Raw genomic sequence first — 17,072 nt, forward strand, 5'->3', positions numbered from 1 at the left:
GGTTCCTGCTGTACTGGAGTATAAAGGCTTGGCTATCTCTGTAAACCTAGGGATCCACAACCTGCAATATCCAACTGCCCCGAGAAATTCTCGGACTTGTCTCTTGCTAGTGGGGGTTGGAATTCGAAGGATTGCCTCTACACAGCTGGAGGAGAGAGTACGCTTCCCTGCCTCAATGTGGTAGCCTAGATAGGTCACCTTGGAGGTGCATAGTTGTGCCTTTTTAGCTGACACGCAGTACCCCAGAGTCTGCAGTGTTTGTAAAAGTCCCTCAGTGGCTGTGCAGCAGCTTCCCTCCTTTTCCGCAGCTAGAAGCTAATCATCTATGTACTGTAGCAGCGTGCATTCAAGATGTTCCTGGCGGAAGGCGAGCAGGTCCTGATGTAGTGCCTCTTCAAAGAGGGTGGGTGAATTCTTGAAGCCCTGTGGTAATCTGGTCCAGGTTAGTTGTCCTTAAATGCCTGCCCCTCTGGGTCATTCCACTCGAAAGCAAAGATGGGCTGACTTACAGGGGCCAGGAGAATACTGAAGAAAGCATCTTTCAAATCTAAACTGTAAAATTTCAAGTCCAGTGACAACAGGCTTAAAAGTGTGTAGGGGTTAGGCACAGTTGGGTGTATTGTCTCAACCTGTTTAGTTACCTCCTGTAAGTCCTGGACTTGATGATAGTTCTTGGTGCCTGGCTTCTGGAAAGGCAGTAAAGGAGCATTCAATTGGGATTGGCAAGGAACAAGAATACCAACTTCTAACAGTATTTTAATATGAATACTGTTCCCCTGAGAGCAGTCCGAGGAGGGCAGTGAGAACAGAGTGAGAGGCTCTGGTGCTAGTGAGGAAGTCTGCCAGGCAGCCTCCTACTTGTAAAGGCTGACAGGTGTGGACCCTGCCCCGTCAGTCCTCCTTTAGATTAAGGATTCTTGGGGTTTGCTGTGACTTTCCTTTCAGCTTTGGACAGTCTTTCTTCTAATGTCTTTCTTTACAATAAGTGCACTGATTTCTGCTTAACTTAGGCTTCCTTTTTTCTTATTATTCTGGTGTTCTAAAACAGCTAAAACTACCTTTGTTATTTTCTTAGGCTGTTTCTCCTCAAGGGAGTCTCTGTTATTTTTATTTTCTTTCTTTTTTTTTTTTTTTCCTGAAGCTGGAAACGGGGAGAGACAGTCAGACAGACTCCCGCACACGCCCGACCGGGATCCACCCGGCACGCCCACCAGGAGCGACGCTTTGCCCACCAGGGGGCGATGCTCTGCCCCTCTGGGGCGTCGCTCTGCCACAACCAGAGCCACTCTAGCACCTGGGGCAGAGGCCAAGGAGCCATCCCCAGCGCCCGGGCCATCCTTGCTCCAATGGAGCCTTGGCTGCGGGAGGGGAAGAGAGAGACAGAGAGGAAGGAGGGGGGTGGGGGTGGAGAAGCAAATGGGTGCTTCTCCTATGTGCCCTGGCCGGGAATCAAACCCGGGTCCCCCGCATGCCAGGCCGACGCTCCACCGCTGAGCCAAACGGCCAGGGCGGGAGTCTCTGTTATTTTAAACTTTCTGAGCTACTTCTAGCAATTGGGAAATTACTATCCCCAGGAAGCCTTCTAATTTTTGTAGCTTCCTCCTGATATCTGGAGCAGCCTGTGACACAAAAGCTAATTTAACTGCCTTAGCATTCTCTGGTGCTTCAGGGTCTAGAGGTGTATAGATCCTGTAAGCTTCTTGCAGTCTAAGATAGCTGAGGTAGTTTCCTGGGGGCCCTGCATAACGTCGGACACCTTAGACAAATGCATGGGTTTCTTAGCAGCTCCCTCGATCCCGGCTGACAGAAGCTGGTGAAAAGTGTTCAAAGCTTCCCGTCCCGCAATAGTTAGGGTCCCAGTCAGGCTGGACAGTGGGGAACACCTTATCAAGGTGGTCCTCCTCGAAGCCATCTCTCCCTAGCATGACAGCTTTTCTTGCCTCTGATTGAGTCTTTCTCTCTCTTCAGTAGTAAACAAAGTAACTAAAAGCTGCTGGCAATTGTCCCAGGTGGGGTGATGTGTGTACAGCACAGATTCCAGCAGTCTTGTTAGAGCCTGAGGCTTCTAGGCGGGTGGAGCGGACGGAGGGGAAGATATGGAGGGGCGATTCTGAATCTTCCTCAACAGTTTGTAAAACAGGGACATTCTTGTCTAATTTTGGGACTGTTGCTAACAAAACATGATGACTATCTCTGACAGCACAGCCTTTCAGCCAGGGAGGGGGGTTCTCTATTAGAGCCCTCCACTGATCTATGTATTGGAACTGGTCTGGGTGGCCCGGAGGCTTAGCTTTATATTCCATACAGCTCTGACATCTCTAGGATCTAATGAACCCAGTTTGGGCCACATTACCCGAAAGGATGGCCATTCTAGTTCACAAAGAGTTCAAAGTCTCCCCTTGCTTAGTTTTATACCATAATCATCGATCATCAGAAAATCCAAATTTGAATTTTTTTTTTTGTGGCACAGAGAGTCAGAGAGAGAGGGACAGACAGACAGGAAGGGAGAGAGATGAGAAATATCGATTCTTTGTTGCGGCTTTTTAGTTGTTCATTGATTGATTTCTCATATGTGCCTTGACCAGGAGCTACAGCTGACCGAGTGACCCTTTGCTCGAGCCAGCGACCTTGGGCTCAAGCTGGTGAGCCTTGCTCAAGCCAGATGAGCCTGCACTCAAGCTGGCGACCTCAGGGTCTCAAACCTGGGTCCTCCACATCCCAGTTCGACGCTCTATCCACTGCGCCACTGCCTGGTCAGGCTTGAAATTCTTAAGCATACACTCAAGAGGAGTTTGACTCTGACTTTGCCCTTCCCCCATTGTTATAAACAATATGAGTACAAATGAACTTCCCAAGATCACAAAAGGGATCAAGAACGTAGGCTTGTGCCAGTTTTCTAAAATGTCCCCCATTGGATCATATCCTGGAGAACCAAAGGACAAAGAACTTTCAGACAAAATGGAAAGGGTGCCTGTGAAGAGCCACAAACTGGAAACTCAGGCTCAGGTACCTGAGCTCTTTATTCACACATTCACTCAGGGGTTTTCAACACAGAGACAGAATAGCAAACAAAACTGAAGAACGAGATCTCGGCAAGAGTAAAACAGAGAGGGACCCTTGAAAATGAAGGTCCTCTATCCAGTGAAGAATGCAGGAAGGAGATCCCAAAAGAAGGACCAAACCAGGAGATGTCTTTTAGGATATCCTGTAAAAATAAACAAGCGGCAAAACAAGCAGAGGGCAAACATATGAGAGCAAATCCAAACGTGTCCTGGGAAGCTTGAGGTGGGACTCAGTCCCAGCAACTGCCCTCCCAAGAGCCCACAGATCCCTCTTCCAAATAACTCTCCACCAATGTCTTGGCACTGGAGAGCCTGTGTGAGTGCAGTCACGTCCAATCCTCGAGCACAATAGTACAGAAGCCTAGCCACAAACAAGCCACAAATTGAGCAGATTGCAAATCTGCTCTACTTACCTCTGGAGGCTTTCTTTTTTTTTTTTTTCTTTTTTTTTTTTTTTTTTGCATTTTTCTGAAGCTGGAAACAGGGAGAGACAGTCAGACAGACTCCCGCATGCGCCCGACCGGGATCCACCCGGCACGCCCACCATGGGGCGAGGCTCTGCCCACCAGGGGGTGATGCTCTGCCGATCCTGGGCGTCGCCATGTTGCGACCAGAGCCACTCTAGCGCCTGAGGCAGAGGCCACAGAGCCATCCCCAGCGCCCGGGCCATCTTTGCTCCAATGGAGCCTTGGCTGCGGGAGGGGAAGAGAGAGACAGAGAGGAAGGCGCGGCGGAGGGGTGGAGAAGCAAATGGGCGCTTCTCCTGTGTGCCCTGGCCGGGAATCGAACCCGGGTCTTCCGCACGCTAGGCCGACGCTCTACCGCTGAGCCAACCGGCCAGGGCCTCTGGAGGCTTTCTTGATGACTCCAAATGGGTGGATGGGCATGATGATTGTCTGCGGCTGACTGTCGGCCAGACAAAAAGACCAGCGGGGCCCTGGAACATCTCAGGTGGCACCTCCCCTGCTGGGTTTCTGCTTCTGGCCGAGGAGGTCAGCCGCCCTGCTTGTGTTGCAAAGACAAAAAATCAAATGAGTGCAGAGGACTCATCTCACTGAGGCCTCCAATAATATGTTGTATCAGAACAGTGAGAAACATACGTCTTGCCACACAGTCACGAAGCCAAATTAGGTAATTAGGGAGCCTTTATTAGCTAGCTATGCGCGGACCACATGGAGGCCCAAGCCCTTCAAATCAGTGCAGCTCCGACTGCAGTTTGGAATTAGATTTCATAGGCGAAATTACGTAGTGATTGAGGGATGGGGAGGAGAGAAAGCATAACAGTAAAACAGCAATGAAACAAGCTTTACAATGTTTGTCTATTGGGTTAATTCAGGGAGAAACATTCTGAGAACACCTGCAACTTTGCAAAGCTAGCCCAAGGCACAGTCTGGGAAATCAGCCTCAAGGTCAGGAATAGGAAGTCTTTTCAGAAAAAGTAAGTTCTGCTAAAAGTCTCTTTGTTTTAAAGAAAGTAAGTTTTACCAAAAATTATTCATGTTAAGATCCTTTCTTTTCCATACATCAATATGCAAAACTCATGAAAGTTTAGCACCTTGGGAGAAAGCGAGATTACCACTTCATCACCTTGTGAGTTAAGTGAGAGAAGTTCTGTGACTCCCATGAGATCATGCAGCTAGTATGAGGCCAGCGTCTGAACTCATGGGTCTGAGCATTGAACTCATGCCCATCTCATCTAGAACACAAAGTGATAGTTCCAGTGGGGAGTTGGAAAGGGGGGATGCAGTTGGGGACTGAGACAAAGGTGACCTAACTCAGAAGCATCTTTCTGGAGGATTCAGAGGACTGGGAAGAGAAGAAGGGAAAGGGCAGAGGTGACAACCTTCAGGGACTTGGGAGACAGAAGTAGAGCCATCTTTCAGAGAAAGGGACTGCCATTGAGGGCATATTGTGACCCTGCAGTGGGCACCTTACATGTCTCATTAAAAATCCTGAAAGAGCCTGACCAGGCAGTGGCGCAGCGGATAGAGCGTCAGACTGGGATGCGGAGGACCCAGGTTTGAGACCCCGTGGTCGCCAGCTTGAGCATGGGCTCATCTGGTTAGAGCAAAGCTCACTAGCTTGGACCCAAGGTCGCTGGCTTGAGCAAGGGGCTACTCAGTCTGCTGAAGGCCCACGGTCAAGGCACATATGAGAAAGCAATCAGTGAACAACTAAGGTGTCGCAACGCGCAACAAAAAGTAATGATTGATGTTTCTCATCTCTCTCTGTTCCTGTCTGTCTGTCCCTATCTATCCCTCTCTGACTCTCTCTCTGTCTCTGTAAAAGAAAAAAAAAATCCTGTGAGATGGGTGGGCTGTCTTTTTTTTTTTTTTTTTTCATTTTTCTGAAGCTGGAAACAGGGAGAGACAGTCAGACAGACTCCCGCATGCGCCCGACCGGGATCCACCCGGCACGCCCACCATGGGGCGACGCTCTGCCCACCAAGGGGCGATGCTCTGCCCATCCTGGGCGTCGCCATGTTGCAACCAGAGCCACTCTAGCGCCTGGGGCAGAGGCCACAGAGCCATCTTCAGCGCCCGGGCCATTTTTGCTCCAATGGAGCCTTGGCTGCAGGAGGGGAAGAGAGAGACAGAGAGGAAAGCGCGGTGGAGGGGTGGAGAAGCAAATGGGCGCTTCTTCTGTGTGTCCTGGCCGGGAATCGAACCCGGGTCCTCCGCATGCTAGGCCGACGCTCTACCGCTGAGCCAACTGGCCAGGGCTGGGGCTGTCATTTTATAGATGAGGACATGGAGTGCAACAAGGCGGTCCTTACTTGGAGTCACACAGTGGGTAAGTGGTGTATCTAGGACTAAAATTCCAGTCTATTTGCTTCCACATGTGTCGGGTAGATCCTAGATATTTTTGTTTTGTTTTGTTTTTTGTTTTTTTAGTGAGGGGTAGGAGAGAGAGAGACAGGCAGGCAGACTGGGACAGACAGGAAGGGAGAGAGATGGGAAGCATCAACTTCTAGTTGCGGCAGTTTAGTTGTTCATTGATTGCTTTCTTATTTGTGCCTTGACCAGGAGGCTCCATCCAAGTCAGTGACTCCTTACGCAAGCCAGCAACCTTGGACTTCAGATCAGCGACCTTTGGGTTCAAACCAACGACCATGGGGTCATGTCTATGATCTTACACTCAAACTGGTGAGCCCATGCTCAAGCCGGCAACCTTGGAGTTTCGAACCTGGGTCCTTAGCATTCCAGGTCAATGCTCTATCCATGGAACTACCACCTGGTCAGGCTAGATCCTAGGTTTTGTCTAAATTAAAGTACCTGGTTTTCTTTAGCCTTGAAAAGTAACTTTTGGCCCTGACCCATTGCTTTGTGGATAGAGTGTCATCCTGGCATGCGGACGTCCTGGGTTCGATCCCCAGTCAGGACACACATGAGAAGTGACCTGCTTCTCTCCCTCCCTCTCCCTCTCCCTCTCCCCCTTCTCGCTTCCTCTCTGGTATCCAGTGGCTCAGTTGGTTCAAGCGATGGCCCTGGACGCAGAGGATAACTTGGTTGATTTGAGCATTGGCCCCAGATGAGGGTTGCTGGCTGGATCCCTGTCAGGGTGAATGCAGGAGTCCGTCTCTATCTCCCTTTCTGTCACTACAAAAAAAAAAAAAAAAAAAAAAGTAACTTTTATTTTTACTCTCTATTTAAAAAAATACAAACACCTCTCATCCTATTTATTGATTTTAATTTTTTAATTCTATTTTTTTAATTATTGATTTTTTAGAAAGAGGAGAGAGAGAGGGAGGGAGAGAAAGAGAAAGAGGGGTGGGAGAAGATGCAGGAAGCATCAACTTATAGTAGTTGTTTCCTGTATGTTCCTTGACCAGGCAAGCCCAGGGCTTCGAATTGTCAACCTCAGCGTCCCAGGTAGACACTTTATCCACTGTGCCACCACAGGTCAGGCTAAAATTTATTGATTATAGAGAGAGAGGAAGGGAGAGAGAGAAGAGACAGACACATCGATCTGTTCTTGTATGTACCCTGACTGGGGATCAAACCGTCAACCCCTTCGTATCAGGACAATACTGTAACCATCCACGCTATCTGGCCAGGACACCTCTTACCCTATTTAAACACTTGTTTCGCCTGCCTCCTGATGGGTGGGGTAAGTTTGTAATAAACTTTAGGATCTTTAGTCAGATACCGCAGAGAGGCCAGCAGGGCTGCAGACTGAGGAGAGGCCTCTAGGATTGTGGTTGGGTTGGGGAGGTCACAGAACAGAAAGTTGAGTCTCAGCAGGTGCCTCAGGGGATTCTAGACGCCCCCTGCCACAGCCCTCCTACCTGGCTGACTGCAGAGGCTTGCTGCTTTCTTCTGCCCTGGGACCCGGGAGATGTGTCTGTCAGCCCTCTGACTCCTGCCTCTGCCTTTGAGATCATCTTTATTGGTCTTCGTTGAACAAATGCTCCTGACCTTCCTCGTGATTACTCAGAGGAGCCTCTGCAACTATCTTCATCCCTTCTTGAACGTTTACTCAAGACCTCTGTTCTGTACAGCTCGGGACCTTGGGCACATTTATCCAGTACAGTTAATTATTGACTGACAGGCACCTGTGGGTGCCCACAGTATCTCATCATCTCAATTGAGATTGGACCTCTATCAGCAGGTTAAGGTAAAGCTCTCTCTCATGTTTCCCACATTTCAGTCCTGAGCTGTAATTAATGCTCTTGGATTTCACCTGAAATCTTGCAGCAACCTCCAAAGGGAACCTGCCTTCCTCCTTTCCTCTTCATTACAGCTGCTTCTCTCCTACCTGAGTGATTGTTCACTCTCCTGCGTAAAAGTCATCGTGAGTTCCCCAGTGTCTCCAAATCGAGTGTTATGCTTGGAGCCTGTGGCCTGTGAGACCTGGCTCAGACGGCCCTGCAGCTGATTTTCCCTGGGCCACTTGCTGCAGCTCCTGCTCCATTCAGACCTGGTCTTGCTGTTTCTTGAACATGCCTGTGTTTTCTAGCATTCACCTCTGCTCCTGAATTTTGACCTGGAATGGCTTTATCCCATCCCTGTGTGGTATCCCATCCTGGTCATCCTTTGAGTGTACACCTTTCAAGTCCGGCCCCATAAAGTTGTCCTTACTTCCAGACCCTCTTCCCTGACCCCAGCTCCGTCCACCTGGGAGCATCTTGGATCATTTCTGCTGGAAGTCTTCTCTCCAGAGCATTTTGATTCTTCTCTTTTGGCCTTTTCTCATATTCTATCTTGTTTTCTTTTTCTTTTAGAGAGAGAGAGAGACAGACAGAGACAGAAGGGAGAGAGATGAGAAGCACCAACTCATACTTGCAGCACTATAGTTGTTCATTGATTGCTTTCTCATACATGTCTTGACCAGCTGAGCCAGTAACCCCTTGCTCAAACCAGCAACATTGGGTTCAAGCCAGAGACCGTGGGCTTCAAGCCAGCGATCTTTGGGCTCAAGCCAGCAACCATAGTGTCATGCCTGTGATCCCACACTCAAGCCAGTGAGCCTGCATTCAAGGCAGTGACCTTGGGGTTTCAAACGTGGGCCCTCAGCATCCCAGGCCGGTGCTCTATCCTGGTCAAGCCCGTCTTGTTTTCTGTTTCTGTGAATACTTGTCTTATTTTTTTCTAGGAACCTATAAAATTCCAGAAGGCAAGGACGTGTCTTTCTTTTTTATTCTTCTTCTATCTATAGAGAAATCAATATTTTAAACTTCAAACCTGTTTTCCAGCAGGTGAGCCAAAGGGTCACAGCGACCTCTCCAGCATCACCTGGCTTTCTGGGGGCACAAGCAAGTTTATCTACTTTTTAATTTTTTTTTTAAGATTTTATTTATTCATTATAGAGAGGGGAGGGGGGAGCAGGAAGCATCAACTCCCATATGTGCCTTGACCAGGCAAGCCCAGGGTTTTGAACCATCAACCTCAGTGTTTCCAGGTTGACACTTTATCCACTGCGCCACCACAGGTCAGGCCGCAAGTTTACCTACTCTGAGCTTGCAACTTAGCAAAATGTTCCCTTAATGACAACATATGAACAAATACATTCTTTTTTTTTTTTTTAACAAGAAGGGGAATGGAGAGTGTTAGAGGGTTGGAAAGTATATTTCTTTTTTTTTTTTTACAGAGACAGAGAGTCAGAGAGAGGGATAGACAGGAACTGAGAGAAATGAGAAGCATCAATCATTAGTTTTTTGTTGCGACACCGTAGTTGTTCATTGATTGCTTTCTCATATGTGCCTTGACTGGGGGCTACAGCAGACTTGAGTAACCCCTTGCTCGAGCCAGCGACCTTGGGTCCAAGCTGGTGAGCCTTGCTCAAACCAGATGAGCCTGCACTCAAGCTGGTGACCTCGGGGTCTCGAACCTGGTCCTCCGCATCCCAATCCGACAGTCCATCCACTGCGCCACCGCCTGGTCAGGTGGAAAGTATATGTCTTTTTAAAGCTATGATTTCCAGCTTCAAAATAAAATCACTTTGAGTTCACTTATGTATTTGAATTCTTAGAGAGTTGCAATGTCATAATGTAAAATGTTTGGCAGTCATTCATTTAAACTGATAAGAGAGCTCGTTGTTTTGTCAGTGCTCAGTCTCTCAAGCAGCCAGAGTTCAGCTGGGAACAGTGTGCCAGGCACTCCAGTGGGATCAGGCTCCCACAAGGCTTTGCAGGGCAGCACTCCTGTGGGGGAAGCCAAGATAGAGTAGGAGAGCCGGAATTGAACACAAGCTGGATGAAACAGTTCTGTATTTCATTTGATTTAATTTTTCTTGCCTGACCTGTGATGGTACAGTGGATAAAGCATTGACCTGAACGCTGAGGTTGCTGGTTCGAATCCCCGGGCTTGCCTGGTCAAGGCACATACAGGAGGCAGCTACTACAAGTAGATGCTTCCCGCTCTTTCTCACTCTCCTTATCCCTTTCTCTCTTTCTCACCTCTCTCCAAAAATCAATAAATAAAATCTAAAAGAATGAATAAATAGATGTTCATTGGTTGTTTTGGGTTTTTGTTTTGTTGTGTTTTTTTTTTTTTGAAAGAGAGAAAGGAAGAGAGAAGGGACAGAAACATTGTATCATTGCCCATGTACTCATTGGTTGATTCTTGTATGTGCACTGACGGGATCAAACCCTCAACCTTAGCACATCAGGATGATGCTCTAACCAACTGAGCTAGCTGGCCAGGGCTTAACTTCTGTATTTTAGTATATGTGCTGTCGAAGCGAGCACTCACTTCTGTATTTTAGACCATTGCCTCTGACTGTGGTGTTGAGACACAACAGTGTGTCACAATCAGGTGGGAGGAGCTTTGGGAGAATTTTTAGTTGACCCAGCTAATGCATTGTAGTTAATGACCAATTTTATTGTTACAAATTATACTAAATTCAGGTTTATCCCCTTATTGACATCAGTTTTCCTCACACTCATTCTGATATGTGTTCTAGCATGGGAGGGAAAGAGCAGGCCTCTGACCAAGCAGGAGGACAGCCACAGGGATGTGCTGTGCATGGGAATGGAGAATATATTGAAGGTTGAGAAATGCAAGAACCACTTGACCAGGCGGTGGTGCAGTGGATAGAGCATCGGACTGGTATGCCGAGGACCCAGGTTCGAGACCACCAGGTCGCCAGCTTGAGTGCAGGCTCATCTGGTTTGAGCAAAAGCTCACCAGCTTGGACCTAAGGTCGCTGGCTCGAGCAAGGGGTCACTCAGTCTGCTGAAGGCCTGTGGTCAAGGTACATATGAGAAAGCAATCAATGAACAACTAAGGTGTTGCAATGTGCAACGAAAAACTAATGATTGATGCTTCTCATATCTTCGTTCCTGTCTGTCCTTGTCTATCCCTCTCTCTGACTCTCTCTCTGTTTCTGAAAAAAAAAGAAAGAAAAATGCAAGAACCGCTGGTTTAGACTGAGCCACAACTGCAGCTTTTATCTGCTGACCTATAAGGGTCTTGTAGCAATTCAAGAACCATTCCATGGCCCTGGCCGGTTGGCTCAGCGGTAGAGCGTCGGCCTAGCGTGCGGAGGACCCGGGTTCGATTCCCGGCCAGGGCACACAGGAGAAGCGCCCATTTGCTTCTCTACCCCTCCGCCGTGCCTTCCTCTCTGTCTCTCTCTTCCCCTCCCGCAGCCGAGGCTCCATTGGAGCAAAGATGGCCCGGGCACTGGGGATGGCTCTGTGGCCTCTGCCCCAGGCGCTAGAGTGGCTCTGGTCGCAACATGGCGACGCCCAGGATGGGCAGAGCATCGCCCCCTGGTGGGCAGAGCATCGCTCCTGGTGGGCGTGCCGGGTGGATCCCGGTCGGGCACATGCGGGAGTCTGTCTGACTGTCTCTCCCTGTTTCCAACTTCAGAAAAATACAAAAAAAAAAAAAAAAATTATCAGGAAAATACCCATTAAAGTACAAAACTATTCTTTTGCCTATTAGACCATAAGAATTTTAAGTGTTTCTAAGAATCTTTTGTCTTGGCTATTGTAAATAACAGTGCAGTGAACATGGGGGTGCAGGTATCTCTTTGAGATAGTGATTTTATTTGCTTAGGATGCTATATACACCCAGAAGTGGAGTTTTTGGGTCATAAGGTGGTTCTATTTTTTAAGATTTTTATTTGATTTTAGAGAGAATGAGAGATGGGGAGAGGGAGCGAGATCGTAGTTGCTTCACTTTAGTTCATAATTGCTGCTTGTCTGTGCCTTGACCAGGCAAGCCTGGGGTTTTGAACTGGTGACTTCAGCATTCCAGGTCCACAGTCCCTCTACTGTGCCACCACAGGTTAGGCTCTATTTTGTTTGGGGTTTTTTTTATTGATTTTTGTGAGCAAGAGAGACAAGAACATTGATTTGTCTCTGTATATCCCCTGACTAGGGATCGAACCTGCAACCTCTGTGCTTCGGGACAATGCTAACCAATTGAGCTATCCAGCCAGGGCAGTAGTTCTATTTTTAATTTTTTGAGGAACCTCCATAGTTTTTTTCCGTAGTGGATGTACCAACTTACATTCTCACCAACAATGTATGAGGGTTCCCTTTTCTCCACATCCTTGCCAACACTTAATCTCTTGTAATCTTATCCTAATGTTTATTTTGTACTTTAAAGCAGTGGTCCCCAACCTTTTTTAGGCCACGGATTGGTTTAATGTCAGAAAATATTTTCACGGACCAGCCTTTAGGGTGGGACGGATAAATGTATCATGTGACCAAGACAAGCGTCAAGAGTGAGTCTTAGATGGCTGTAACAGAGGGAATCTGGTCATTTTTTAAAAATAAAACATCGTTCAGACTTAAATATAAATAAAACGGAAATAATGTAAGTTATTTATTCTTTCTCTGCAGACCGGTACCAAATGGCCCACAGACCAGTACTGGTCCACGGCCCGGGGGTTGGGGACCACTGCTTTAAAGACACTGAAACTTCAGTAACACGATTTGTCACTTTTAAATGATATCCTTTGAGCTCCCAGGTATTACAGGTAAGGCAGTCAGTGAACATATCCTATATTCCACCTTCTTCCTCCTACCCCAGTTTTGATCAGAATATCATTTCTGCATCTCTGTATAGCATTTACATTCTAACCCCCTAATCACCATGGTTGTTTTAGACTTCTTTTTTTTTTTTTTTTTTTTACTTTTTACAGAGACAGAGAGTGAGTCAGAGAAAGGGATAGACAGGGACAGACAGACCGGAATGGAGAGAGATGAGAAGCATCAATCATTAGTTTTTCATTGCGCATTGCAACACCTTAGTTGTTCATTGATTGCTTTCTCATATGCGCCTTGACCGCGGGCCTTCAGCAGACCAAGTAACCCCTTGCTGGAGCCAGAGACCTTGGGTTAAAGCTGGTGGGCTTTTGCTCAAGCCAGATGAGCCCGCGCTCAAGCTGGTGATCCCGGGGTCTTGAACCTGGGTCTTCCGCATCCCAGTCTGACGCTTTATCCACTGCGCCACCGCCTGGTCAGGCTGTTTTAGACTTCTAAAGGTCTAAGTATCAGGTGTCATCACCAATCTTTTGCTCTAGTTTCCTTTATCTCTTGGTTGATTGAAATTCATCTCCTGTTTCCTCAGGAAGGGCTCATTGGACCAGTATTCCATGAAATTGTGTGTATTCAAAGCTGTTTGCCTATACACTTTGTACTTGAAGGACAGTTTGGTTAAACATAAAATCCTTGGCGTACATTTTCTTTTCTTACGCATCTATAGCTGTTGCTGCACTATCTGCTCGCAGTGAATGTGACTGGAGAGAAATCCAAGACCAGTTGATTTTCTTCGCCCATATAAGTGATTTGATCTTTTTGCCTTGTTACCTGTGTCTCATTATTAACCACCCTGGGCTACTTTTCTTTGGCATACAATTTAAGTTTCAAGGGTTCTTATGTCTTTATTGATTAAACTATTTGTTCTGGTCCTTTGGTTTAGTTTCCTTTTTTTTTTTTTTTTTTATTTATTCATTTTAGAGAGGAGAGGGAGAGACAAAGAGAGAGAAAGAGAGGAGAGACAGAGAGAGAGAAGGGGCGAGGAGCTGGAAGCATCAACTCCCATATGTGCCTTGACCAGGCAAGCCCAGGGTTTCGAACCGGCGACCTCAGCATTTCCAGGTCGACGCTTTATCCATTGCGCCACCACAGGTCAGGCTAGTTTCTTTTTTTGAGAACTCCAGTTATGTTTATTGATTCTCTTTTTGTCTAACTTCTGTTTCTGTCAGTCTCTTTAATCTTGTTCACCTTACTTTGTTTCCATTTAATTTCATTGCTTTTGTCATTGCATTCCTCCTCCATTTCTGTCCTTTCCAAGGTGTATGTTTTCATTTGTGTTCCATCCCAACTGTGCTTGTTTCTCCGGATGATTTCCCCTCCTTTTCTTAGTTTTGCCAGCTAACATTTCATTATCTCACCGTCTTCTCTTCAAGTTCCACTGTAGGATCTTTCTTATTTATTTATTTATTTATTTATTTAGAGAGACAGACAGGAAGGGAGAGAGATGAGAAGCTTCAACTCATAGTTGCAGAACTTTAGTTCACTGATTGCTTCTCATATGTGGTTTGGCTGGGGGGCTACAGCTAAGCCAGTGAGTGACCCCTTGCTCAAGCCAGTGACCATGGGATCATGTAGATGTTCCTGTGCTCAAGCTGGATGAGCCCACACTCAAGCCGGCCATCTTGGGGTTTCAAATCTGGGACCGCAGCATCTCAGGTTCACTGTGCCACCACTGGTCAGGCTAGTGTCTCTTCATAGAGGTGGTTGCTTCATTTAACTTTTGTTATAGATGGACAGTGGTCTCTTTTCTCCATAAGTATTCCCATGATTAGTGCCTGAGGGTCAGAAGTGCTCTGAATGGCTTATCTGGGTGATTCTGGTTGTAGCCTTACTTCCTTTGCTTCTCTGAACCAGAGAGGCCAGCCCTGCTTCCCTGGTCCCCAGCAGCACTGGCATACTTGAAGGTAGTACCGACCTGCAGAAAGAGATCATCTGCCAGGGCTTGTTGAGATCTCCTTCCCTTGAGTGCCGCCCTCTCCACACACTACTTCCCATGCTTGTCTCCTCCTTCCCTGCCCTCGTGGGCTTCTGCCCAGTCTCTGCTGTTTTGGGAAGCCCTTCCATGAATTAGTGTTGGCAAATTGACTCTCTTCCTACTCTCACTGAAATAAAATTTGAGTTTTTGTTTGTTTTCTCTGTGGTTTCTGAGCTCATCCCAGAACATACCAGGGTTTCTGATTTTAAAGCAATGAAACCTTTAATAGCTATTGTCTTTACTAAGAAGAAAACAGTTACTAAAGTCATTAAAAATGTTTTTGATTTTACTAGCTTGTACAACAGGGGTCGGGAACCTTTTTGGCTGAGAGAGCCATGAACGCCACATATTTTAAAATATAACTCCGTAAGAGCCATACAACGACCCGTGTACATTACGCATTATCCAATAAAAATTTGGTGTTGTCCCGGAGGACAGCTGTGATTGGCTCCAGCCACCCGCAACCACCAACATGAGCAATAGGAAATGAATGGAATGTAATACATGAGAATGTTTTATATTTTTAATGTTATTATTTTTTTATTAAAGATTTGGCTGCGAGCCAGGTGCAGCCATCAAAACAGCCACATCTGGCTCAAGAGCCATAGGTTCTCGAACCCTGTTGTAGAAAATAAGTCAGAGTCTCAGCCTACTGGCCCTAGCTAAGTGGAAACCTGCACTGGGCCCCTCATGCCTATGTCCGTCCCCTGGAGATATGGGGGAAGGAGGGCAATTATATACGCTCACAAATTACCAGCAGCATATGTTAGTGTGAGCACGAAATGTAATTATGTGCCTATTTGCAAGTTTAAATATAATCTTATATTGACTAAAGACATGATGCAAGATGCACATCAAATTTTATCATGCATAAATGGAAATTTACACTGTCATAGAAATTAATCACTGAATTGATCATTACTGTAAATAAATAGTTTATTAGCTTTAATAATGAATATGTCACTAGGACTTTGTGTCATTATTTTTCTAATTGTCTTCCCTGCTATGGATAGATTTACTTTGTAAGAGGATCTAATGTTAGGTTTTAGAAATAGGCTATCACATTTATCAATTAATCATTGATTGATTTCTGCATACACTACAAAATTTTTTAAACTAAGAACTGAAGACTGACCTGTGGTGGCACAGTGGATAAAGCGTCAACCTGGAATGCTGAGGTCGCCGGTTCAAAACCCTGGGCTTGCCTGGTCAAGGCACATATGGGAGTTGATGCTTCCTGCTCCTCCCCCTGTTCTCTCTCTATATCCCTCTCTCTCTCTCCCCTCTCTCTCTAATAAAAATGAATAAATAAAATCTAAAGAAAACAAAAAGTATATTAAGAAAAGGACGTTTAAGAACTGAAGACACCTTACAGAAATAGAGCACAAGGAAATTATAGTGGAAAAGAAAATAATGGGACAGGAAAAAAAGAAAGAACACAAATTGCATGCTGTAAGAACATCCAGTGTCTGCTCTGAGTTTTGGGCTCCAAGCTTCCAAACAGGCAACGCTACGAGGAAGCCACAGTTGGGGTGAGACAGACACAAATTGGTGGCGCAGAAGAGCTGCCTTTTGGTATTTCAGTCAGAGGAAGGATTCCTCCTTGGGCTCATCAAGAGGACATTGGTATAAACAATGTCGTCAGCAACTTCCTGGCAGCATGAATGTTCCTGACAGCCACTAGTACTAATGACACTCCTTAGACTGTTTGTCACTATTGGCCAGAGCCGTTAAACCAACACAGAGTTCAGTGAACTCACTGAACTGGGGTCAGAGCAGTGAGGTCCAGGATCACAGCTCTCTGCTGCTCGGCTTAATTCTGGGGTAGATTTATTAGAGCCTCTAGTCTAAGGAAGAGATGCATATTCTTCCAGAAAGCCTCCCTAGTGAGTGATGTCTTTCACTGAAATGTTTGATAATTATTGGGTAGGAGAGGGTTTGATAAGGTTCTGGAAGGTAGGTATTTTTATTAGTGATGGAAGGTCTATCTATAGTCACTTTCTGCAGAAAAAGTTGAGGGCATTTATAACTGCCCACTTACTAGCTTCCTGTCAATGGAAGATCACAAGAGTCCTTGTTGCAGGTGTCCCTTCATGTTTTCTGTTGGCTCAATGGATAGAACATCAGTCCAGTGTATGGACATCCAGGTTCAATTCCCAGTCAGGACACACAAGAGAAGTGACCATCTGTTCCTCTGCCCCTCCATCTCACCCTTCTCTCTCTCTTCCCCTCCTGTAGCCAGTGGCTCAGTTGGTTCAAGCATTGGCCCCAGGCACTGAGGATAGCTTGTTTGGTCTGAGTGTGTCAGCCTCAGGTACTAAAAGTAGCTTGGTGGATCCAAGTATGGGCGCCAGACAGGGGTTGCTGGGTGGATCGCATTTCGGGAGTAAGCAGAAGTCTATCTCACTATCTCCTCTCCTCTCACTTAAAAACAAGAATCTTCAAACTCCTACCTGCCCTCGTTTCCCAGTGAAGAAACAAGTAGAGACAGAACCCAAAGCTTTAAGACTAAGGAATTCTGGCCTGGCCAGGTGGTGGTGCA

General features: G+C 46.6%; 1 protein-coding gene across 5 annotated transcripts in view; it reads left to right on the forward strand.

Moving 5' to 3' along the window:
* Positions 1–17,072, forward strand: part of ZSCAN2 (zinc finger and SCAN domain containing 2) — a 47,461-nt gene that overhangs the window by 20,694 nt on the left and 9,695 nt on the right. The gene's annotated exons all lie outside the window — the stretch shown is intronic.

This window comes from Saccopteryx bilineata, chromosome 7 (assembly GCF_036850765.1).
Source record: "Saccopteryx bilineata isolate mSacBil1 chromosome 7, mSacBil1_pri_phased_curated, whole genome shotgun sequence".
In the NCBI taxonomy this organism is placed as follows: Eukaryota; Metazoa; Chordata; class Mammalia; order Chiroptera; family Emballonuridae; genus Saccopteryx; species Saccopteryx bilineata.